This window comes from Macaca fascicularis, chromosome 3 (assembly GCF_037993035.2).
Source record: "Macaca fascicularis isolate 582-1 chromosome 3, T2T-MFA8v1.1".
NCBI classification, from domain to species: domain Eukaryota; kingdom Metazoa; phylum Chordata; class Mammalia; order Primates; family Cercopithecidae; genus Macaca; species Macaca fascicularis.
In genome coordinates, this window is record NC_088377.1 from 124,332,501 (window position 1) to 124,358,574 (window position 26,074).

General features: G+C 43.0%; 1 long non-coding RNA gene across 2 annotated transcripts in view; it reads left to right on the plus strand.

Annotated features, from left to right (window-relative positions):
* LOC102146274 (uncharacterized) overlaps positions 1–26,074 on the plus strand; it is a 47,803-nt gene that overhangs the window by 9,522 nt on the left and 12,207 nt on the right. The window contains exons 2-3 of one of the 2 annotated variants that reach the window (XR_012432646.1): positions 12,672–12,742; positions 16,628–16,729. This is a non-coding gene — a long non-coding RNA (uncharacterized lncRNA). The remainder of the gene's footprint in view (positions 1–12,671; positions 12,743–16,627; positions 16,730–26,074) is intronic. The other variant, XR_275608.5, reaches the window with a different exon arrangement.

Here is a 26,074-nt window from a genome sequence, read left to right on the forward strand (position 1 = left end):
CTGACTATCAGACTTTCCTGCCAGTATCGAGAATGGAAAATTGGAGAAAGGAAAACAGATAGTGTGACCCACACACAACATGCCAAGGTGGCGCACCACGAGTGGCTGCCAGGTGTGGCCTCTGCCACCGGCCACGGCGCATGGAGTTCGCGGCTCAGAGGCTATTTACCGCAGGGCTTCTTCCGACAGTCATTTCTCTCCAATTGAACGCGGCAGATTGGCTTCCCAGTCCTTCATTCTGGTTTCATGGGTGACGGTAATGAGCTGAAGTAAGGCGGTTGGAGTCACTCTCGTTTGCACTAGTCCAGCCCGCACCTCCAGCCCTTCAGGAAGGGGCAAAAACTCGGGATCTTTGGGGCCTTGCAGGAAGGCGCACACCTCAGGGGCTCCAGGCCCCGGCGCCGGGTTAGGCGCCAGCCGGGTCCTGGCTCCTGCTTCTTTGTCTCGCCCGCAGGGGAAGGCGGGCCAACCCTTGCGGGTGGGAGGACGAGGGCGGGCAAGGCCCTCGAAGTCTTTATCATTCAAAATAAAAGTAAACCCTGCTATCTAGGGTAGGAGGCCCAAGGCTCTTTCAGGGCATGTAATAGGTGAGGGTTATATTCACTAGGCAGGATTTGAGGCCTAAGCTGCTTTTTGCTTTTCAAGGTGTTGAGATGTTGGAATTTGTATTGCGAGTGTCAATGTTATTTAGAGAGAAATACTTGTGTATTGCCAACACAAGACCTCCCGGGTCCGCCCGAGGCCACTGTAGGAGGAATGGGCTCTTGGGTCAAAGAATCTCCTGCTGTTCCTGGTCTGGACCGGTGTTTGCTCACGCATGTAGACCTGGAAATGCTTTGGGGTGCCCGAAGTGGTTTTGCAGCCTCACGGACTGTAGAAGTACATTCAAACCAGGCAGGACCTGCATGGGTTTGGTTGCTAAGTTGGGCTCAGTTATCACTTTAATTCTAAAGAAATTAGACCTGGATAAATGGCCTTTGAATTCAAAGAAATAACTCGGTATTGATTTACATGGCCCCTTCTCAAAGGGAGACATTGGTGGAAAAAAAAACTTGCTAGTCTTTTCCTCATTCAATATACTGTAAAACTCTGTGTATGTATGTAAAAAAAAAAGGGTGCCTGATATCCTGGAAACCCGCACAACTTTCTCCCCTCCCCCAACACACACACAGCAGTGAAAGCTCTAGGGCACATGGGAGCTGCCTCTTGCCAGTGATGGCATCTTCAGGAGTTGCCAAAAGTATCAGTCTACACAAGGAAACACTGAGTTTGGTGTTCTTGTCTGTGGTGATAAGCTGTATTGTCCATGTTAACACCCTTCTCTCTTAGACTCCCCCAAATCCAGTTAAAAAGTGGCCTCAATTTACCCCATGTTTAGAAAGAGTCTTACTTAAGTTTGGGGATAACATTTTCCTCATCTCTCTGGTCCTGGGTCCCAAGAATAGGCAGCTAGGAAACTCTGACATGACACTGGCTCCCACAGGGGGTTTCACAGAGTTTTTCAAGACTATCCAATTTGGAGAATGTTAACTATGCATGTCCCAACCTACAGGCTCCTGCTGCAGGCATTTTCAAACCTGGAGTCCAGTGGAGTTATGAAAACAAAGCTAACCAGCTCCTCAAACTAAATATCATTTACCTTCTCCATGACTCCATTCCCAAGTGTGTGAGCACTCAAGGCTTTCTTAATAGAGGGAGCTGATGCACTGGGCCCAGAATTGATTCAGGAGAAAAACAGCACGTTTCTACCTTCCCTAATTTTAGGATTGTATACAGAAGTCGGCCTGCTTGTCTGCTCTCTCCCCTCAAATCCTCTCTTTTTTTCTCTTTTAACAAGCATAGGACCCCACTCCTAATACAAAAACGCTCCTCTTTCTCTAAGCCCAGGAAAAAAAGGGCTCAACAGTGTTTAAACACTTAGAATAAAACAAGGTAAATGCTGATGTCTGTCTTTTCAATCTGTAGGCTATGCTAAGGTTGAGCTCTCCATATTCGCCCTGATGGGAAATATATCAGGGCAAAGAGAGAAGGGAAGGGGTGTTAGAAGTCAGCTTTAAGCAAGCCAGTCTTTGGAAAGCAGGGACCCCTGACCATTGGAGAATAAATACAACCCTATAGTAGTAGGGAACAAGTATCAACAGGAAACAGTAGACTATTTTTAGGCATAATAAGGAGTTAATATAGCTGTCTTCCTAAATGCCTCCAAGCATCTTCTGTTTAATTCCTTCATCCCTTCATCAGCAGTAACAATAACAAGGTCACAGAAAATGCCTAATATTAAAGGAGAGCCCCGCTTGGGACAACTCTTCAGGAAAACCTGGGATGAAAACATCCCCTTGCTATGATGTCAGTTCTCTTGTTATAACAGAAAAATAAATGAAAACCATTTTTCATGAGAAAGAGAGAGGGTGAGTTTGTTTTGTATCTGACTACTCTTGTGATATATATGAACTGGTGACTTTTATACTCATACCTGTTCATAAATACTTCTTATCTCCTTTATTTGGGAACATCCCAATAAATGGAAAGGTAATTTATTAGTCTTTTAGCAAAACTTTTTTTAGAGGGCAACAGATTTGAATGCCCTTAGAAGAAGCTAAGGTTGTTTGTTTTTGTTTTTTCACATCCCATTCTCCCAACTGTGCCCATTCATTCTCTCTCTCTCTCTCTCTCTTCTCTTTTTTTTTTTTTTGTTCAGAAAAGAGACCCCTTGAAAACACACACACACACACACACACACACACACACACACACACACACAACTAGGAGAAAGAAAGTCCCTTTCCCACTACCCTGGGAATGGAATAATAATAATTATTTTTTTTTTTCTGGTAGGTTTTACAAATTTTGTACAGAGAACAAAAACGCTCCTCATCCCTTTCACTCTGTTGAGTGGGGCCCTTCCCCCACAGAGCTCAAAGCCTTCAGTTCTTTACACATTGAGAAGTTGTGTCCATTTTGCTGGTCCATATTTGGATTCGCTCTTTACTCGCACATACTTTGTGAGGAGGGAAGGAGAGAATGGGACAAAAGCAGGGGACATAGAGAGTTAGAAAAAGAATATAACAGAGTGGACAAAAGAGTATGAGTATGAGTCGGCTTCCTTTTGTGTTTAAGTTTTCTTCCTGGTCCTATTTGCTAGGTACCATTGCCCCACAATGCTAATTGCACAACAAATGAACAAAATGAGAGCTGATAAAAGCAGTCCTGTTACCTGCAGATCTACACCATGTATATTTCCTCTAGGGTCAGGAGGTGGAGATGGGGGTGGAGGTAGGACTGGAGGTGGGGGTCCTAGACCCCCCAAACCAAGCTCTTCATCCACTAGTCTTCTACACCTTTCTCCTTTTTCCTCCCCATTTCCTAACCTACTTTCCCCTTAAACAGCGTGGGCATCACGCTGCCCACTCTAACAGCTGCTAAGTCGAAGCAGGAGAACCCTTAAAAAAACACTACACAAGAGGTCACCCTCCCCAGACAAAACGAGCCACTTTAAGAACGATGCTCAGGGGGCTCAAAAGTCTGGGGCCCAAGAGTTTAAAAAGCAAGGGTAGCGTTTCAGGATATCAGTTCAGCAGTCTCAAAGAGACAGGCAGGAGTCCTGGGCTCTCCATGGAGCTGGGATGAAGGAAGGGACGAGGGACAGGAGCCGGGAGGCCCTGCAGAAGCAGAGGGCGACTGAACGCTGGCACCACAGCTGGCTCCCACACGCTGCCGTCTGCAGGGAACCAGGGGCCCGATAATGGAATTCAGGAGGCAGAGATTCTCCGAGAGCCAGCCACTGTCTTGTACAGATTTGTAGAGAAACCCTCACTGTAATTAAAACCGTACAGTCAGATTAATTCAATGTGTTACTCGTCAGCGTTTTTAATAGTAAAAATCCGCTTTAAAATTGAATTAGGGTTGAAGAAAATTTCTGCGAGACTCGCCGGATTTGCCAGCTTTCATTGAAGGCAGCCTGGGCAGGACTTAGGTAGTGAATGCATGGTAGTGTCACTCCCCTCCCCCAAACCTCACCATCCCCGACTGGGGAGATGGATATGGGGATGCGGGGGCTGAGCAGCCCGGGGTGCCAGTTTGGCGGCTAGGCTGGGTCTGGGGCCTGGGGTTAACTCTCTGAGCTCAGGCTATGCACAGATTTTTGACACCCAGGATTACCCTCCCTTACTACCCTCTCTGTGAAGTTCACTGCTCGGGAAAGGCGGGGGGTAGGGGGTAGAGAAAGAATAGAGCCCTACTGTATCTTGAAGCAATTTCCCGCTGTGTGTTGCCGCGGGAGCTGGAGGTTGGAGCCCTCTCTGGCCGCTTGAGTGACAGACAGGAGAAAGTCGTGGTTCTCCCACGTACCCCCCACCCCCTTGCAAACCTTCCAAAAATTAAGAGCATTATTTCAAGCGCACTGTCAAAGTGTCTCCCAAGCTTTGATTTGGCTGGCCGCCCCTTTTTTTCCTCCCCTCCCCACTCCACATCCTTTGCGTTTCGCGTGGTCGTGAAATAAAAGTATTATTATGCTTTTCCTTTTAAAGGTTAGACACCTTGGAGCTGAAAACTTGCTCCAAAGTTCCTGCGAGACGTGGCAACTCAGTGCTGAGAGGCTCTCACTTGAGAGGGGCTTAGCAGTTAGGATAGAGAGCTGACCGGGGTCTTTCTCGAGGCTAAAGGGCTTTTTAGGGTTCTAGGCTCCGTCTTCCCCCATGGATCCGGCCATTTCTGTGGGCTCCTGGGTTGCTGAATGCACAGGGGCACGCGCACACACACACAACCTGGGACGCAAATTCTCTAACGAGTTAGTCACTTCATCAAGCCTAGGAAAACAAAAACCGCTGTGGGTTCCTGTTCCTCAGGCAACAGCGCGCAGACGCTTTAATTGCCGCAAATTGTCACTCTGTCCCCTTTTCATTTTCTCGCTCCTTCGTTTATTTTTAGTACACTTCAAATGCCTACACATTTCCCTAGTAAGGAGAGCGCGGAACAATTATTGCCTTTGCCTTCAGGGCCTGCTTTGCCAATCACTGAATGGGGATGGAGTAAACAGGGCAAAAAGCGAGGTGCGTTATTGGTTTTGCCTATTTCAGTCGAGGACGGTAAATAACTCTCCCTACCGCTCCACCCCTCCTTCTTTGCTGGATCCCAATTATCTCGAAGAAAGGAGATGCGCCCCCCTCCCTCCTGCCCCCCATCACACCCCACCCCATGTGCGCCAAGTTTTACTCGAATCCAGCAAATCCCGTCAGAATTGGCTGGTTCCTCAGAGATTAGTTAGGAAGAAAATTCCACAGGGACCCAACTCTTAATTCTGTATTGAATAGAAAGACCCATCCTGGCAGGCACTTTTCCTACCCCTACGCAGGAGCATAGGGTCTTTTTTCTTTGAGGGCTACTTGGGAAATAGAGGGCCCCAGGCAGGTGATAGAGAGGCCCCAGAGGCCCCTTCTCCATCAAGGCAAGCTTTTGGATTGGTTTAGAGCAGTTCGGACTGTCTGTTAGAACGGCTATCAATTGACATTGCTGTTGTTCTCAATATTAGGCAGGAATTCTTAAAGGAGAACTTTACGTTTCACGGTGAATACTACTGAGGTCTGTTCTGCACCCTACGGTTTCTTTTCTCTGCTTTCATGGGACAAGCAGAGCAGTCTGGGATGGGGAGGGAGGCAGGTGTCTGCTGCAGCAGCCAAGGGAGAGGCATCAAGCGTCCTGCAGATGGATCCGAAACAAATCAGTGCGGGATTAATTTGTGTGTCCACTCAATTGTCCCCAACTGCAAAAGCAGCGTGGGCCGCGCTTGCCTGGGCAGGTTTGAGTTACTTGCTTGACCTGGACGCGCGGTGTTGGCCCTGCCCCGGCCGCGGCTGGCTGAGACCTGGGACCTGGGACCTGTCAGGCTCCAGGGCCGGCTAGTAGGACGTTTTAAAGGAAGGCAATGAATATAAACTACTTCATTCCCCCCTTTCTCTCTCTCTCTCTCTCTCTCTCTCTCTCTCTCTCTCTCACACACACACACACACACACACACACACACACACACACACCTCCTATTTCTTTTTTATGAAAACATTTACAAAAAACCTAATTTCAGATCGTGGAAGTAAATTTCATGCTAGAATATATTTTACAAAACATGTAATCTTTCGAGGCCGGAAGATGTTTAATTAAAACCATACTTGACAAGTTGAGTTTCAAAGCGAAGTCACACCAGTGCGGAAGGCTAATTCATATTCAAGATGTAGCCTGTAATTCAAGTTGTTTGAAAACGCCAGCCGGGGCAACGTGCAGCTAGCTCTGCTTGCTACCTGCCCAAGCGCCGGTGGACTCCAGAATCCTGCGCTTGGAACAACCGCCACCTCCCCACCCCCAACCCCGCCCCTGCCACGCTCAGCTGTCAGCTGCCCTCCGGTGCACAGGTTTGAGTTAGCTCCCAGGTCGAGAGAGAGGGAGAGAGTGGGAGAGGAAGAGAGAAAAAGAAAGAGAGAGAGAGAGAGAGAGAGAGAGAGAGAGAGAGAGAGAGAGAGAGAGAGAGAGAAGAGAGAAAAGCTTCCTGGAGCACCTTTAGTGTCCTTAAAATAACTCCCGCAGGGCGGGGGTGTGGGGGCTAGGCACGCGGGACTCAGTGGGGGAGCAGGGGAGCAAAGGAGCAGGGGAGCAGGTAGGGGCAGATGGAAAAGATACCTCCTGGAGGCTCATGGGACTGATGAGGGTCCCCAGCCTCCTAGTCTCCTTCTTGCCTCCTGGCTGACCCATGCTAGAGGAAAGGGAATCCCCCCAAGCTACCTTCAATCCTAATAAGCCCAAACATGGCGGGTGGGGTAGGGGATTGTTCCGCTCATCCGATTTGTGGGCACAGCTCTGAATCCTCAGGAAAAGGCAGCCTGCACAGTAGACTGCATGTCTGCAGTCATTGTCCTCAATAATTTCCCTCTTTAACCTCCTTTGCTGTTTCCTATTAATTTGACCAATCTTAAATCAGAGGGGCTTGCTACGTAGAAAGGAAATGCTCCCAGCTCAGTGTGTGAATGTGTGTGTATGTGTATGTGTATGTGTGTGTGTGTGTATATATATATATATGGTTTTTTAGTCAACTAGCCTTACTGGCATAGGGTGCTAACGGCCAGCCATGACAGTGGAGAATGAGAAGGAGCCAATGGGAGGTCAGCACAAATGTGAGACAAAGAGACTTTGCAGGGCAGTCTAGGTGGGAGCTGAAGCTGCCTTAGAACAGCAGCTCCAGAGCCTGAAGTTGTGGCCAGTGATGGGTTCCTGGTCACTGTCCAGAGCCCACACTGCAGTGTCCCTCTCTAGAACCCCCAGCCTGCTAATCTTTTCTTCTTCAGAGATGACAGTGAGTTGTCATCAAAGTTAGCCTTATGGATGATCTGAAAACCTTAGAAAAAGACCAGGACATGAATTTGAGACTTACGTTCATTCAATTTTAACTAAAATGCTCAAGAAGAAAAATTTCTTCATTTATTCCAGCCACTTATAGAACAAGGAAGGATAATTTTGCTTTAATTGAGGACTGTGACAATTATTGATTGGCTAATGATTTCCTTTCAAACATACCATTATTATCCTATTCCTTAAAGCACAAAGAGAAGTCTAAGAAAAAGTGTTCTAAAATCCAAAGTGTTCAAGAACTATTTTAGACAACATGGCTATCTCATTTTGCAGCCTTATAAGATTGAAGCCAACACTCTTTTGATTTTATTGGGCCAGTTTAGAGAAAGCTTACCTTTTTCAAAGACAATCCCAAAACACTATTGTGAGGAAGTTTGTCATTCTATACAGAAACTACCAGCTGGCTTTTCTGAAGGTTCAGTAGGTATCTCCTTCTTTGAAAATAGACATGGCTATTGGAAGCTATATGCTTACATGATATGTGATGTAATACTCATTGGTCAAATAATATTGATTTTAGATGAACAGGTAATGCCTTGAGGTCACTTTTTAGTGTCTTGCATTTTAGAGGACTGGGGTGGGGCTCTGGTTCACATTCTCAAAAAAGAAACAAAAAGCCATGTTATAATCATGGGCCTGGAGGGTGACAAAGACCTAGAGACAAACAGAGGCATTGCTGAGGTGCTTTTAAGCATGACATTGTTTAAGCTGAGTACTAAAATGTATGTACTTGACCAAATGTATTCGAAGCCTAATCTTACATCAGAGACTTGTGAATTACACAAAAGGGGATAGGAACTGCAAATGACAATCCCCACATGTTTTATTTCAGTGAGAACAAATGGTTTTCTTGTCACAGAGTATGAGCACTCTTACGGACGCTGGAGGCCCATGTGTAGACAGCAATTCTGGCGGGAATATATAGTGAGAAGAATATAAGGTGGTTGGTTGGTAATGGTCAGAATGGTGCTGCAGCAAGGACAGGGAGCAGCCTTGGTGTGCAGAAGGGGCAGAATGGGTAATAGTTCCCAGCTGGCCCACCCTTTCTTTAGCACCAGAGAATCAATCTCATCTTTCCAGCCTCAGAGCTTGGGTGGAGACAAGAGGCTTAGCCATGGTGGTGATTCATGCCACTTCTCTACCTTTCTCTTTTCTGTCTTTCTAAAATTAGCAACATTTCACAGAGGAGGGAGCTAACACATGGCCCTCACCCCAAAGACACTTTGGCGTCTGGGAAAGGGAGAGGGATGGAACACAGGTGTTCTAGTTTCCATCTCCCTGGCCACCATGTGTGACTGGGGATGAGGTGGAGAAAGAGCAGGTTTGGGTTGCTTTCTCAGTATGGGTTGTTTTCTCAAGCCAGGCCTGCACAGGTAATGTTTCTGCTTTTGAGGCTCATTTGGTTAATGAAGTAGGTGTGATTTTCATGTGACAGGTAAGGCTCAGAGAGCTTCAGCTTTGGCCCAAGCCACAGGGCTCCGAAGGCAGCAGTCCCAGGATTCCTTGACTTCCTGCCAGGGCTCTTTAAACAGCCCCCTCTCTCCCGCCTTCTAACTTTTTCTTAAATTCCGAATACTTTAACCCTTGCTTGTAGTAATGTATTTGTAGTTCTAAACCGTGTCAATTTCCTACAGAAATCTTCAGTGTCTAGGCAAGAATCAATACTAAAACACTCTTTTTTATTTTTAAAGTGGGTTTTAAAGGCCTATTGTGCGGAAACCGAGATGTCAATGTGACCTAGAGGCACAGTAGGAGAGAAATTCCATTGGCGGCAGCGGCACAGTCTGGGCTGCGCCGGAGTTAGCTCACGTGCGCGCCTTATCAAGCAAATCCGACGGCCCAGGCATGCGCACTGCATCCCTCAGGTACCCGCCTTCGTCTGGTAGTAGGGACTAAGACTTCCAGATGCGCAATAATTAGGTTTCCTCATTAAACAAAGGTTTCCCCATCATTCCCTCCTCCCACCGTTCTCAGCGCGGGAGCTCCTCACCAAAGCAAGCTGCTTACCCGTCTCCCCCAGCCCCACCTCCCAGTCCCCGACCCTACTTCATCTTAGGGTCCATTTAGGGCCCTCTGCCTTCCTCACCATCATTTTTTTTTTTCTTTGGACCTCCTATAAAGGATATTAAATTCGAATTTTCCCCTCGTTTTAGGTCCCCTTCCTCATCTCTCCCTCCCAAAGTTAAAAAATTCCCTACCGATTGATCGATCCTGGGTGGGAAGAGAGCTTCAGCACCGCCGCTGCCTGGACCTCGGCCCGCCCCGCCCCTCCCTGGCCGTTTCGGTTTCATGCTGAAGTGCTGAACTTCGGTGTCCCAGGAACTCCACGGGCATTAGAGCTAGTCGTCGGCCAAACCCAATCCCCCCCATCTCCAGGCATCAGCCTAGGCCGCTAAGAAGCCCAATGCGGGCATCTGTAGCCCCTCGACCACCCCCAATCCCAGTGTGGGGGGCGCTGCTCTTTGATTCTCAGCCCCCACCTCGGGAAGAAGCGTACTACGCAGGGAAGGGCTCCAGGAGTGTCCTCTCAACTCCTCCAGGACCCCCTGTGCGGGCATGGGGACCTCAGGGATCCATCTCCTCAGAGCAGGAGAATGTCCTTTTCTGGAAAGAGATTTCAGTAGGCGAGAAATAGACACCGTTATGTTCGAAGTCCCCCGCGGGAAAGCTCGGTGGCAAGGTTTGCAGTTGAGCCTGACCCGCGCTCGGCATCGCGGCGAGGACCGCGCCCACACGCGCCCCTGGAATCGCAGTTAGCTCTTTCTTCCTGGTAGAAACAGGCATCGCTGCTCCGGCTTTCAATTACTCTCAGCTTACCTGCAGGGCGAACCGATTTGTATTTTTCCACCAGAAACCTCCTGTCCCGGATACCCCCAAACTCCCCCTTCCCCCTCATCCAACCTTAACCAGGAGAAGGGAGAGATAAGGGTTTGATTCTCTGATATGACACGAATAATTGTCGCATCATGTAACTTCCTACATCTTGGTTTTAATTTTCAGTGAACCAAACAAAGATATTTGCAATTTTAAAATAAGCACTCGATTTAATAAATGGGAACATTGTGCAGGGAAGACTGTGCTCCCCCCGCCCCCCAGCCCCTTCAGAAGACGTTATTAGCTCTGACAGCATGCCGCTCAGGTTTGCGGAGAGGATTTTGTAAAGGGATGACAGACAGGAAGGCCAGCAATCATGGGCTCCTTGGGCTGAAGCTTTTTTTCTTTCTTTCTTTCTTTTTCTTCCTTTTTTTTTTTTTTTTTATCAGAATGTTCTGTTCGATGCCATTTATCCTTGATGATAGAAAATTGCGCTGTTGCCAGGACGCTGCTGCTGCCGCTGAAATAGAGGGCAGGAGCCACATTTCCATTTTCCGGCTTGAAAGCTATTCAAATGAATTTGCAGGGGGGTGGGGGGGAATCTAGCGATAAACAAATGAGAATAAATCGAGTTCCCCTTTCTATTCTTTTCTTTAAATGGGTAGCTCTTCATTTCCGATATAAAGATTTTTGTTCATCAGTGTTTGTGAATATCTGGGAGATAGTGTAAGCCAACGCACAATTTATTTTGATGCTCTTAAAGTGACTAACCACATAAACATTTAAAAAGAAGTGCATGTCTAAATATATATAAAGTATAAGAATTATATATACATAGATCATGTACATAACATACCTTCACACAATTCCAAACTACAATGAAAGATAAACTCTTTCAGTAGCGTTTCAATTCAATATAATTTGCAAGCACTGCTGGCTATTGATAGTTATGGACTTCTTACTAGTTGTGTATATACAAGTATTGCTAGACGGGATAATTTTTAAGGCCCTCCTCCCATGTTATGTATTTCAGGATACCATATAATTTAATTACCCTGTACATCTTAACTAATTTAAAAATCATCTCTATAAAGATATACAGATATACAGATAGATATAGATAAAAATTATCCTCTATTATGTGTCTCTTTTAAGTTAATTTTCCAAATTTACCTTATAAGTTTTGTTCCTAAGTTAGGAAATACAAAAGAGTTAGTATGCTGTGACTCTAAAAATATGAAATAGAGGCTGAAGCCTGTGCTTCCCTTCCTTAAAACTTAGATTCTTTGTAAGTTGTAAAAGATCATGTATTGAACTCAAGCGATCACATCCAAAACAGGACATTTAAAAATGAGATCTGAAAAAATACAACCGATAACACACACACACACACACACACACGCACACACACACACTCTCTCTCTCTCTCTCTATATATATATGTATATTCTGTCTGTCTCTCTGTCTCTCTTTTCTCTCCCTGTCTCACTCTCTCCCTCCCTCTCTTTCTTTTTAAAATAAGCTCAGGTATATATAATCTAATCCATTTCAAAGGCCTGAATTCTTAACTTTAGAAATCTCAAATTTGATCTCCATACAGAATCCGGTACAGAACTGGTGAGTTGATTTCTGGACTTGGAAACCTCATAGATATTACATATTAACAAAGATCCAACCCTAAAATCTGGGTTTGCTTCTCCCTTGACACACACCCACACATCTATATATACATACACAAACACACACACTCATATATACACACACATTAGCAATGTCTTGACAGAAGCTATAAAACTTATGGGGCCCTCACTGTGTTTTAATAATTAAATAACTGTTATTGAATTATAACACTAACGTTTTGTTTCAAAGTTATACAGGCTGTTAGGAAATTTTCAGTGATATAAAGGCCTTTAAGACGCAAGGACTAATTGTATTCGAGATTTCAGATAGTAGTTTAAGCTTTTAAAAAAATCCGACATTTTAAAACTTTACATTTTTAAAATAAAGCATGGGTCCCTCCCTACTATGATTTTAGCTATGTGACTGTTTCCCCGTGATAGGACACCGCTGGGCACACCAGGGCTGCACAGACAATAATAGTATAAAATTAGAAAGAGAAAGGCAGAGGGTGAGTTGTTATTGATGTTCCGAACTTTTCCAATAGAATGTTCAGGCGACTTCTTCCAGGAAGCCACAATTCCTAGCTACAGATTCCGAACAATCCTCATTATGGATTCCGAACAATCGTAGTTCAGCTGAAAATTTCCTTGTTAAGAAATTCAGCATAATAATGAGAAAACAGTTGACACCATCAGATGAAGCTAAATAATGCAAGGAAACGGTCCAAGAAAGTCCACTTTGCTTGTTTGTTGTGGTGAAAACAGTTAGGAGGCGAGCACAGAGTATGTAGGTACTGAGATTCTCTCTCCTTTATCCTTGGCCCTGGGAATTCTGTTCTGGACCAGAAGCTTCACTATCCAGCTCCTTCTCCAGTTGAGGCAACTCACAAGGTTCGTCGGGTGAATTTCCCCTTCAGGTAGGAACTTGGGGTGGGCGGTGGGAGTCCGGCGCCACCAGGACCGCTGAGGCGAAGGCGTAGGTGCTGGGTCGCAGCTGCAGGCGCTCCAGCACGTGGGACCCCCTTCCCAACTCCCTAGAAAGAGCCTGACTCTAAGCTCCCCGCATCCTCCGGCTCCACGCGGGACTGGTATAAGGGACGTTAGGAAAAAGTAGGTGGAACCTCCTTGGGTGCCAAGGCAGGGGTTACGCAGCAAGGACCCCCGGTACCCCGGCGTGAGGTAGTGTAGAGACCTCTCTCCCTGGTCTACCCTGCACTACCTTCATCTCAGGTCACCTCTTGGGCTTTGGCCAGGAGTACGAGGACAGGTTTAGAGTGTGGCCTCCAGGCAGGGCAGGAGAGGAAGGGGGAGGAAATGGTGAGAGAAAAGACAGGGCGAGTGCTAACCTAAAAGAACTTGGAAGAGTGAACACGAGGAAGTTGTCCAAGAAATTCCGTACTCTGTGAAAAAGCAGGGCTCAGCTGGTTGAATGGGCTGCAGGTGTTGGGACTTCTTGTTGTATGGGTGTCTTTGTGTGGCTAGGCTTGCAGAGTTGTGGAAAAGTTGAGCTTTGGGTGGAACTGTATAAGCCGAGAGTGGAAACCGTGGGGTCACATTCGGGGCTGAGAAAACCTTCACCCCCCGCCCCGCGATCCTGTTCTCCTGTAGAGTACTGAGTCCAAATAAAATTGCAAATTGGGCTACACTGTGGTGCGCCCTCTTCTAGGTAATGCAGGTAAAATCACAGTCACGTTTTTGGAGGAGGGGAGCTTCTCCCTTCCCAAGTAGTGTGTATACTAAGCATTAAAAATAAAAACGATTTTCTTTTCACCTTCTGAGATCCCAGGAATATGGGACTTGCCTTTTCTTCAACAAAAGAGCAAGCAATTCTGAAAGGCTGCAGAAACACTCACCCTTTAGGGGTTCCAGTATCCAGGAATGTAACATGCAGTGGAAACACAAAAGCTCAACATTTTGATATTTTAAAAGATTTCCCCCTCTTTTAAATCCTGCTTATAAATGCCTGGTTGTAGCAATGTGAAAGTGCTTTCTTGTGAAAACATGCAGCAGGGTTCCCTTCCCTTTTCATGCATACTAGCAGCTGCAAAACATTCCAAATGAGCTAAAAGGTCATTATGGAGACTATTAATAAGATGGCATTCAGTGCTGGCCTCATCAACCAACCGAAAGTCTGCCCCAGAAAATGAGAAAAGAGAAAGCAACAGTGCTTACAAAGTACTCTAAATTCTGTATTGCCTTCCAAATCCCAAATAACTTTTCATTGTTAGCTGTCCCTCGTGCTATTAACCCACCCCACTCAAGTTCAGTTTCCTCTGTGTTCAAGGGCTGCATTTGTACTTATTTCTTAAGTCTCCAGAACTTTGAGATGTGCAATGCAAACAGTAAAGAATCACATTAATCCTGCTTTGATCTCAGAAAGGAGATCATAGCAGAGATCGGGTCACCACAGAGATAGGCGCTGCTGTGAAAATGAGCTTTCGTTTTTGCTTTTTATTTATTTTTTTCCTTCAAGATATCTCCCTTGGCTTCAGGACATTCATTGCTTGCAAACTGGAGAATTGTCAATATGAACTAAGAATAACTCATAATTTAAAAGTGGGACAATTAAGCTTCTTAGAGCTGTTTTTTGTCTTATAAACCTAGATACTGGAGTTAAGGTACTCACCATGTCAATTTGTTTATTTACATAAACACATTGGGCCATATTCCAAATACATGCCCCAAACACAGCCTCCTCAGGGACTTAATTGCCTAAAAAAAAAAAGTTGTATTTTCTCTGCTGCCTTTTACCCTGGAGTCCTGTAAGCATAGAATAATGGTAGTTAATCTGCTTAGATAATTTAAGACTTAAAGATTAGAAGGCCTATATTGACAATTTCAAAAATTCAAGTCTGAGTGCTTTGGCTAAGCAAAGCTTAGGAGATGACAGGTGTGATAAAAGAACTGCCAAAAACTAGACTTTATTAAAACTAAAAAGTGTGATGTTTTTGTGGCTCTGAAAGAAATGATTGTTATAATGCTCACTCAATCCAAATGTGTCCCTAAACAAACAACTACAGGGGTATTTTATTTTATGCTACCTGATATTTATACACAGAATACAGCATTTCTCTCTGCTTGCATATACACACGCAGATAAATTTTATAGTGCTTTTCAGCCCACATCCCATATATATAAATATAGTTAATCAGTTAGTATAGTTAGTATAGCCGAGCTACATTCTCAACACAAGTGATGTGTGCATAATCATAAGCATTTGTGCTAAACACACATCCTTCCCCTCATTTCCCAATTTGCTGTGGTAGCATCAACATATCACAGGAGGCTACTTATGAAGCTGTAGCTGCCACCCAGCTTTTTTCAAAATTTGTAGATTGGGAGGAGCACATGAAGATATCTGAATTTGTTAAAAATGCTATTCTTTTTCAAATTATTCCAATTGAAGTTGATTTTCATTTAACCTCAATGGGCCAGTCTTGATGACAGCTGAAATCATGCTGACACCAAGGCTACCCAAATGCTTTTACTTGCAGGACAAAATACATTAAACTGCTTTGCTTCAAATATGTCCTTCTGAAGTGATTTTAGACCTGGTTTTGTAGGAGAACTCAAGTGGGAAAAGAAAGTTTAGGGAGAAAGAGGGCAAGGAGAGGAAGCAGGTGAAAGAAAACCACATGAATAGAAAGTAGGGGAAAGAGAAACCTTTTGGGGCCATAGATTTTGTACTGTGAATTGTGGAGGATATTTTCGCATTTGATATCTGCTCTCACCTTAGTGGCCTTCATTTTTTTTTTTTATCTGTTCTTCTAAATCTGCTACCATTAAAGTCAGGTTCTAGAGAATATGTAGTGGAAGCTACCAAAATATCCCTTTAGGAGATGTTGAGAATATGTTATTGGATACAGATGCACAAAGCATTGCATTAAGTGTCCCAGAATGCTTATTTTGGTGATATTTAGCTGAAAAATGTATTTGCTTATATGAGCTGATTTTCGTTTTGTCTTACTTGTGACTTAATCTCTTTCTACAGATTATTTTATAAGCTGACTTTACCCATATTTTGAAGTGATAGATATTTTCTTTCCAGAGGAGCAACAAATGTTGGTTACTTTTTGCTCCTTAAAGATGGCAGTAAACATTCCATCTTAATTATATTTAGAGTTTTGTTAAAAATTTTAATCTTTTCAGTCCACTGTCTTCCTTTTATCAGTATCCCAAAAGCCTGGCATTTCATATGTGTGTAAGGAGAGAGAATAGACCTCCTTGTCTTCTTAATTAAAGTTTATACAGCTTAGAGAAAGTAGTAATTTTCTAGAAAATTAGATCATTTTAGATCACTATAGTTCCACTCTTCTCTCTTAAATATGGTTCTAAGCAAATCTTGCCCTTTAAAGACCATCAATTAAAAAGCAAAGATTGCTGGAGAAGTATTCTGAATTTAAAGTACTTAGATTTAGAAATCTGACCCTGCCTCCATGAGAGTAGGTATAAATGATAAATCCTACCCTGTATGTATGGTGTGACAACCCATGTTGGTTTCTGTATCGCATATCAGAGTGACACATGACACTTCCCATCCCTGCTTATTGGAAACAGCATCATTTTAACTTCTCTCCTCATTATGGGGGTTGTGATTTACATGCACAATAGGTCCTTCTTAAGTCATGATTCCTTTTCTAAACAAGATAGAAACCAAATTTAACAAGGACATAATCAAGGTATTGAACCAAAGGATTTTTTAAATGACCAAAAAAAGGAGTCATTTTCACATTTAAAAAATGTTATGCTTACTTTTAGGAGATTCACCCAAAAGTTTTTTGTGGCTTTTCATTGCCTACAGAGGACAGACAAGCACCACTGTGGAGGACAAGCACCATTGGGGAGGCAGTTAGAGTCTAGTGGCGGCGGGGGACTTTAGAGTCAGACTGCTGAAAAATCTTCAGTAAGTTATTTTACTTCTCCAAACCTCAGTTTCTTTCAGTACAATTGGAATAATAATAGAACTGGTTTAAATGGTAATGGTGGAATTAAATGAGACAAATGCCTGTAAAATGCTTACCAAGATGCTTTGTGAAAAGTAAATGTTCAAAGAATACTAGTTAATGCTTAACATTAGCTTTAATGTAATGTTTAACGAGGCCTTTTAGTTTCTACTTATGCATATACTATCCCCTTATTCTGGAAAGCCCTCCCTGGTTCATTGCCCACCTGGCTGACTTCTCACCTCTCCAGCTCAGCTCAAGTGACATCAGCCCTGGGGAAATCTCCAATGCTTGGAATTAGGTACCTGTTTTTATGCCTCCATAGTATCCACTGCTTATTTCTTTTACAGCATTTTGCAAGTTTTTTTTTTGTGTGTGTGTATTATACTTTAAGTTCTAGGGCACATGTGCACAATATGCAGGTTTGTTACAAATGTATACATGTACCATGTTGGTGTGCTGCACCCATTAACTCGTCATTTACATTAGGTGTATCTCCTAATGCTATCCCTCCCCCTCCCCCCACCCCACGACAGGCCCGGGTGTGTGATGTTCTGCTTCCTGTGTCCAAGTGTTCTCATTGTTCAATTCCCACCTATGAGTGAGAACATGCGGTGTTTGGTTTTTTGTCCTTGCAATAGTTTGCTGAGAATGATGGTTTCCAGCTTCATCCATGTCCCTACAAAGGACATGAAGTCATCCTTCTTATGACTACATAGTATTCCATGGTGTATATGTGCCACATTTTCTTAATGCAGTCTATCATTGATGGACATTTGGGTTGGTTCCAAGTCTTTGCTATTGTGAATAGTGCCACAATAAACATATGTGTTAATGTGTCTTTATAGCAGCATGATTTATAATCCTTTGGGTATATACCCAGTAATGGGATTGCTGGGTCAAATGGTATTTCTAGTTCTAGATCCTTATTGTAATTGTTGCTTTATTAATCTGTCTCCTTTTTTAAACTACAAGTTGTAGCAAGCACAACATAATATTTATATTTCTCAGAGCTCACAACTGAGCCTAATGGATAGTAAATAATATATGTACACTGAAAGAATATATATTCAATTTTTCTTTCTGTTTTGTTTACATTTATAAATAAATTGCAACTGGATGGATTCTTCTGTCTTTAGCTTTTTCTAGCTAGTATTTCTCAAGATGAGTGCTCAACTTTGGGAGGTTAAGGCAGGAGGGTTCCTTGAAGCCAGGAGTTTGAGTCCAGCCTGGACAACAAAGTAAAACTCCTATCTCTACAAAAAAATATATAAATAAATAAAATAAAATAAGAATTAGCCAAGCATAGAGGTGTGCATCTGTAGTCCTAGCTACTTGAGAGGCTCTCTTGAGCTCAGAAGTTTGAGACTGCAGTGCACTCTGGCCTAGGTGACAGAGCAAGATCCCCACCTCAGAAAAAAAAAAAAAAAGAAGAAGAAGAAAAAAAGGAGTGCTGAAAGGATCCTGTTATTCTCCCTGAGTAACTTTATGAAGAGGTTTGATTGTGGGCTCCATAATGAATTCTTGACATTTTCAGGACAAACTATTTTTGGTGAGTTTCTATCTTAATTGAAGAACTTATAAACATGTTGGGTTACCTGTCCAATCCTCAGACATTCGATTGTACTATTCAATATATGGTTTATACATCTTTGTTGGATGGTGATTTGGATTATCTACTTGAGTGCTAATAGGTTTCAACTACCACAATGTCCTAGTCAAGTGGGCTTCCAATGAATCCAATTGTGTCATCACATATTATAGTTAACAGGGATTGGAGGGATCATAAACATTTCAAAAAGCTATTTAGATGTATTTCACTGGCATCTTGGAAGCCTACAACTGTTGAACAGAAATACAAGGAAGCCCTCACTGTCTTAGACTAATTTGAGGGAAGACCAGTATAAACTATTATATGTCAGAATTATAAAATATTGTAATCTATTATATATAACATATTTACATAAGCCAGGGATTAATATTCTGTGGCCAACACTCATAACTGGATCTGCTTTAATTAGTAGGCCAGAATTCTTTGTATTTATTTCATTAATCATTAGAAACAGTTGTTACTGAAGTGTTTGAAAGCGGTCTATTTCCTTAAGGAGATTAATCACCCCCTGCAAAGCCAATTTAATTAGATCTGTAAACTCTCTTCCACCAAAGGGAAAGTTAAGCCAATTCCCCAACTTGGAGTTATCAAATGTTTCAAAGGCACAAGGTGTAAATTAACTAGGTTTTCCTGGAATAACTTAATAAATATATGTGTTAAGTGATAATAATGATGATTCCTGCTGTTCTGCTCGTGTAAACCATAATTAATGTTTATAACCTTTTCCCTAGCCCCGTTGAAAATTAAGTTAAGCACTACAAAATTACAAAAGAAAAAATAAATTTTACACCATTGTGAGAATATTAGAATTTCTATTAATGGTAAAGGGATATTCAGGTTTTCAAACTAAAGAACAAAGTAAATATTTTGATTTGGTTGCAGATTCAGATAATGAACCTCACAGAAAGTTATAAAAAGAACGTGGGGAGGGTCATGCAAGTCTGTTTTCTTGCACCCAACCAAGGTACTCTGAAGCCATTATAGAACCTATACTGCTTGACATCCAAGACAGTGCTAACCCCATATGTTTCCATGAAGGATTTGAAGTGGCTTTAATAACTGACATACAAGACAAAACAAATATTTTCCTCAGCCCACTCTCACTTTAGATTCAAGCTATGGAGTTGCTCACAGCAGGCTAACCAAGAAATTTCTGCCAATGGAACTGATCATTAACTGGTTTTATTATTAACACAGAGAGCATGCATAAAAAACTCTTGATTTCTTTTTTCTATGTAGGTAATGTTGGTCCAGGAAAAGACAACATCTTTCCTCTTTCCAAATATCAAAATTAGTTTTTGTCACATAAACATGGTCTAAGTAGTCCATTTATCAACCATAGTTAAAAGATATTCAAACAAGAGTCTACAACTTCTTTTGGAAGCCTATTCCTTGTGGTTGCTGAAAGGATAGTGTGAAAACTTTATTGTTTCAGATTGGACCTCCCAAGCTTGACTGTGAATTTTTATGCCTGAGTATGTAAAAAACTCCAAGAAAAACACAGCCCAAACCACCACATTTTGCTTGCTTTCAGGTTCAAACCCTATAAAACCACCACATTTTGTATGGTTTCCACCCCAAACCATAAGTTGGCATGAGATCTCACTAAACGTTCTGCTCAGGTCTAACTGAAATGTTTACCAACCTTGACAATGTTTTTTGTGAACTTGTCACTTATTTGGAATGCAGGTGAAACAAGCTGAGTTCTCAGCAATAGTTGCCTCATTTTGATTTCTTTACCCTATCCCCACCACCCAACTATGGACATGGGGCCATTTTGTTGTCCTCGGTTAATCATTGTTAATCCTTCTGTGACATTCTGCTGATGCTTGCCTTGGACCTTTCTAACACTTTTCTTCCCCTCAAAACTTACGTCTTCTGTGTATCATTCTCCCAGGTTATGGACTTTTTTTCTTTTTTCTTTTTTTTGTGAGACAGAGTCTCACTCTGTTGCCCAGGCTGGAGTGCAGTGGCGTGATCTCGGCTCACTGCAACCTCCGCCTCCTGGGTTCAAGCAATTCTGCTGCCTCAGCTTCCCGAGTAGCTGGGACTGCAGGTGCATGCCACCATGCCTGGCTAGTTTTTGTATTTCTAGTAGAGATGGGGTTTCACCATGTTAGCCAGGCTGGTCTCCATCTCCTGACCTTGTGATCCACCCTCCTCTGCCTCCCAAAGTGCTGGGATTATGGGCATGAGCCACCGACCCCAGCCTCAGGTTATGGACTTTGAAGCTAATCAGATAAATCAGTTTTGCTAAGGTGTTAATGAGATTTCAAAATTCTTAGGGAATGCACAGGGCATTAGATTGTGAGTTCCTTGTGGCAGGCATGGTCTCTTGCTGACAATTTAGAATTGCCAGATAAAACATGAAATTTTTATTTGTGAATTCTGCCAACCCCATGACCATTTTATCTTCATCTTCTAGTAACTCCCACACAGTAACTGCTCAATAAATACTGATTGAAAATGAATACATAGGCCGGGCACGGTGGCTCAAGCCTGTAATCCCAGCACTTTGGGAGGCCGAGACGGGCGGATCACGAGGTCAGGAGATCAAGACCATCCTGGCTAACACGGTGAAACCCCGTCTCTACTAAAAGAAAATACAAAAATCTAGCCGGGCGAGGTGGCGGGCGCCTGTAGTCCCAGCTACTCGGGAGGCTGAGGCAGGAGAATGGCGTAAACCCGGGAGGTGGAGCTTGCAGTGAGCTGAGATCCGGCCACTGCACTCTAGCCTGGGCCACAGAGCGAGACTCCGCCTCAAAAAAAAAAAAAAAGAAAAAAAAGAAAATGAATACATAAAAGTAATGGAATATATATATATTTATATACAAATAGTATGTATATTCAAATGGAATATATATATTCAAATTATACACACACACACACACACACATATATATATATCTCCTTTGATTCTCCCTAAATCATATTACTTAGGGAGCTGAGTCACCTTGTAGGTCTACTTATATGATTGCAGGCTCCTGAGTCTTGTTTTTGATGGAGATTCGGGTAGTTGTGATCTTTGACTTTTCTTGCTTCTGCTGTTTTCTTGTGGTCATTGTTCTAGAGGAGCATCCATCTTCCTTGGAGGAGTCTGTAAACTAGAAAGGGGTGAGAGAGGGAACACCTGCTATTGTTTCATAGTACATGAAAGGAAGAACAATCCTGAAAATTTGGTTGGGGGACTTTGAGAGAATGGGGAAGCTAAGTAATCACATCCTACTGTCATTCTCTCTCCACTGGAAGTGGGAGTTCCCTTGATAACTACAAATAGAGGACTCTTCAGAGTCCACAGGGGCTGGGAGGGGAAGTCATAATCACAGATTGGGTTGACTTGAATCTCTTATAAATAGTCCTAATGCCCCCAAAGTCATAATCATGAGGATTCTTAAGGCCTCTGTGGAAGGGGAAAAACTGTGTGGCATGTTTATTTTATAATTATGTTAAATTATCAATTACATTTATCATTGCGACTGCTGTAAAATCATAAGGATATTCTTATGTTAAGAGCTAGGGGCCGTTGGACATAAAGACAGTATTGACTTTGTCTTCATTTGTTGCATCTATTGTTTTTTTCAATAAGTTCCCGGAACGTTTCCAATATTTTATTATACCTTTCCTTTGGGGCAGTCAGTATCTTTTGGAAAAATGAGACTTGGAAAATAGAGACCTTAGTGGAGAAGTACTTATGCTGTAGGGACCTCTTGAACATATAATGTGTTTGTATGTTGTCTGTTTATTTACAGCTGTGACTAAAGTTCATGGTTGATATATTTTCATGTATTGGTTGCCCCTGAAAGGCAAGGGAAATACTTTAACCTTGAGACAAACTAGTTCTGAGCTAGACTGAGCCCAGAACGTACACTTCCACACACTAACTCACTCAAATTCTGTTTTGTAAATGGATTGTCTCTGCCACCTGTTTTTTTTGTTTTTTTTTTTTTTGAGATGGAGTTTTGCTCTCGTTGTTCAGGAGTGCAATGGTGAAATCTCGGCTCACTGCAACCTCTGCCTCCTGGGTTCAAGCGATTCTCCTGCCTCAGCCTCCCGAGTAGCTGGGTTTACAGGCACGTGCCACCACACCCGGCTAATTTTTTGTATTTCGTAGAGATGGGGTTTTACCATGTTGGTCAGGCTGGTCTCGAACTCAAGACCTCAGGTGATCCACCCGCCTCAGCCTCCCAAAGTGCTGGGATTACAGGCGTGACCCACTGCACCTGGCTGTCTCTGCCACTTGTTTATCTGATTTCTAGAATCTACTTCTGGCCTCAGGCACATTGACAAAGAGAGGAAAACTATTTGCCATCTTGCTACTGAATTCTGTTCCTGTAACAAAACAAGGTCAAAGTGCTTTGAAGGCCCATCCAGGAGGAGTACTATCAAAAGTATAGAAGGTTGGTTTTCTGCATATGATGATTGAAAATGTGGGTTTTGTAGTCAGTTTTATCTGGAATGGAATTCTGGATCTGTCCTTTGTTTGGTTGGAATCGACTTTCTTTTGTCCTTCTAGGCTCCAGTTTTCTAGTATGTAAAGGGGAGGTAATACATACTAGTATGTATCTACTGTATAGGGTTGTTGTTAGAATTGAATGACCTATTTCGTGGTGAGTCTAGGCCATATATAGTAAGCGGTCAACAAAAGGTAGTCATGATTGTTTAATATCTGGAATAGAAGACTTTTTAAGTAGAATCTCGGAATGTTTCTGTCCAACAAGTACACCTGTGTGGCCTGGATCTCACTTGTGGGCCATGATGGGAAGTGTGGCAGTAATGTCCCTGTACCTGGCTGGCCACATTCCTGGCCCCTCCCTTGAATGTCCAGTTTCTGGTTTAACTGCAAGTTGGAAGACAGAGTTAGAAGACTCTTGCACCCTCTAAGATAGCCAGGGTTGGAGCCTGGTGGAAGGTGGGTGAGGCCTCGTTGGTGCCAGCCCAAATTGCCTTTGACCTTCCCCACTGCTCCTCCTACCCAACTTTCTAAGGGTTGTTTGGGGGCAAATGTAGTCCCAGCCCTGCAGAGGTGATGGTTGGGCCCACTGCCTGGGGCTCTGCTGGGCTCCTGGCCCTGCCTTCAAACTTCTAGTGCTCTTCTGGCTCAACCAGAAGTTCAGGTGTGAGGTGGCCTAGTGTTGTGTGTTGGCCTGGGAGAGGGGTGGAGAACAACACTTGAGCAATTTATCTAGAGGCACCCTGGGGAATTTTTCTTTTTTTTTTTTTTGTGAGTGGAATTTTACTTCATGCCATTTGTCCCTTTTACCTACTCTGAACTCTTCTTTTCTTTTCTTTTCTTTTCCCTCCGACAGAGTCTTGCTCTATTGCCCAGGCTACAAGTGGCGTGATCTCAGTTCACTACAACCTCTGCCTCCTGGGTTCAAGCGATTCTCCTGCCTCAACCTCCCAAGTAGCTGGGATTACAGGCATGCACCACCATGCCAGGCTAATTTTTGTATTTTTAGTGGAGACGGGGTTTCGCCATGTTGGCCAGGGTGGTCTCGAACTCCTGACCTCAAGTGATCCACCCGCCTTGGCCTCCCAAATTGCTGGGATTACAAGCATGAGCCACTGCACGCAGCCTTATGCTGAACTTTTAATGGATTCAATTCCACTAGGAGCATAAAGGCCATTGCATATGAGTTGTGGAAAGAAGAGATTGGAGGAAGAAGGAAGAACTTGAGATGGGTTCCTCCCTTCAACCTTCTGTCTCCTCCTACCTAGCACCTTCTTCCTTTTAGTCTTTCTAGAATGTCCATCTGTTTTTGGCCATTGCAGAAAGAAGCTGAGCTTTAAAGGCGTAGGAGCTTCAAAATTCTTGTTTCTTCATGTTTGCTCACCTTCTAACCCTGTCTTATGTTCCTTCTGCTATTCTTTTTCTTAGAGCATAGGAAAGGGGAGCTTTTACATTAATACTTAAAGCATGCAAAAAAAATAACTTCAGAAGAAAATGAAACAAGGGAGATGAGGCTAGTATAGTAAGGGAAATGGAGAAGAGAAAGAGGAGGAAGGGTTAGCTTCTAAATTCCAAGTCACATTGATATGGAACAGGCAAGGCCTCTCGTCTTAAACTTCAGAAAAGGATCTGCTGAAACTTGATAGAAATGGAAAGGGAAATCCTTCGGGTGGGGAACCTCCAAACATTAGTAGTGATATTGAACAACTCAAAGTATTGAGCAACTCTGCAGGCTACATGCCTGAAGATCACCCATGCAGATAGACCAAAAGGATTAGAATTATCTGTTGATATTAATATTTATTGACATCTAGCTAGTATTGGTAATTTTAAGTTTTAGATTAATTTCTTTGGTGACAGCTATGATATATTTTATAGAAAAGAATTATATGTATAGGCTTGCCCTCATAGGCTCTATTTTAATTAGCATTAATTTAATCTACTTATTTTATTTTTAGCACATTTGAAACATTCACTTATTCTAGGAAACTCATTGCCGAAAAGATGATTCCTGTATGTATGGCAGCTATACATTAAGGAGGAGTCTCCCAGAATATGAAAAAGTCAACTGACCTAAATAGTAACTGTTACAGGAGCAAGTATCTTCCTATATAGGATTATATCATTTATATGAATTTATATAATACATTTTCTAACTGCTGTTGTGATGGCAAAAGACTCAGCTTTGAAAGAATTTCAAGTGTTTCATGTCTCCAGCAGAGGGGCAGCCACCTATAGCTGGAGGGTGGCCACAGTCATCTCCATGCATCCAGTGCTAGCCCAGTGCTGGGCACATAAAGGCACCAGTGTTTCTCAAGCCAAACCAAACTGTGGTGGAAAATAGTGAGGGGGAAATTGTGAGGAAGGGTTATTTATTTGTTTGTTTGTTTGTTTTAGCATCCTTATTACCTTGGTGGTAGTCTGGTTTAGAAACCTACTGTGATTTTTTTTCTTGAGACTAAGCACCTAGAATATTTTAATTAAAAATGGTTTTTGCCACCATTTGTTGAGCAGTTATTACGTATCAGGCCCTTAAATATACTGGGTGCTTCGGACTCCTCACAGGTGAGATTATTTAATGCTCACACAGCCCAGTGATGTGGGAATCTTGACTCTGTTGTACGCAGTGCCTCACTCCACTGCCAGGGCTCAATACATCATAAACAATAGCAGCAACAGCTGCGAGAGGAATCCAAGGACAAATTGGTTGGAATAAAGCAAAACAGGGCTTTACCATATGGGAGATATATCTAAGATGGGTTTATTAGATGTAGGATGATTTTTCTTGTAGCCTAAGGGCTTTCTGGAGGGAACCTGAAATCTTTTCACTATGCCCACATCATTGCCAGATGTGGATACAGTGAAATTGACCTTATCCTGTATGTGTATCTCTGTGTGTATGCATGCATATGTGTGTGTGTGAAAGTGGCAAATTCTGGTTCATATATTGAGTTTCAATTAATCTTACACTCACTTTCTTATGCAAAAATTTCTTCATGAACCTTATAAATATGCAGTAGAACTCTGCCCCCCCCACCTTCCATATGTGAATAAATTCATGTTCACCAACATGTAAAACCAATGGCAGTAAAATAATGATAAAACATGGTTATTTTATAAGGGACCTGGTTGGTCTTGTATTCTGATAGTAGGATGTAATGGAGTCCTCTACAAAACTTTAAACGTTTATAATGATTATTGACATCATTAATCAGAATTTGCCATGTGAACAACTCAGGGATC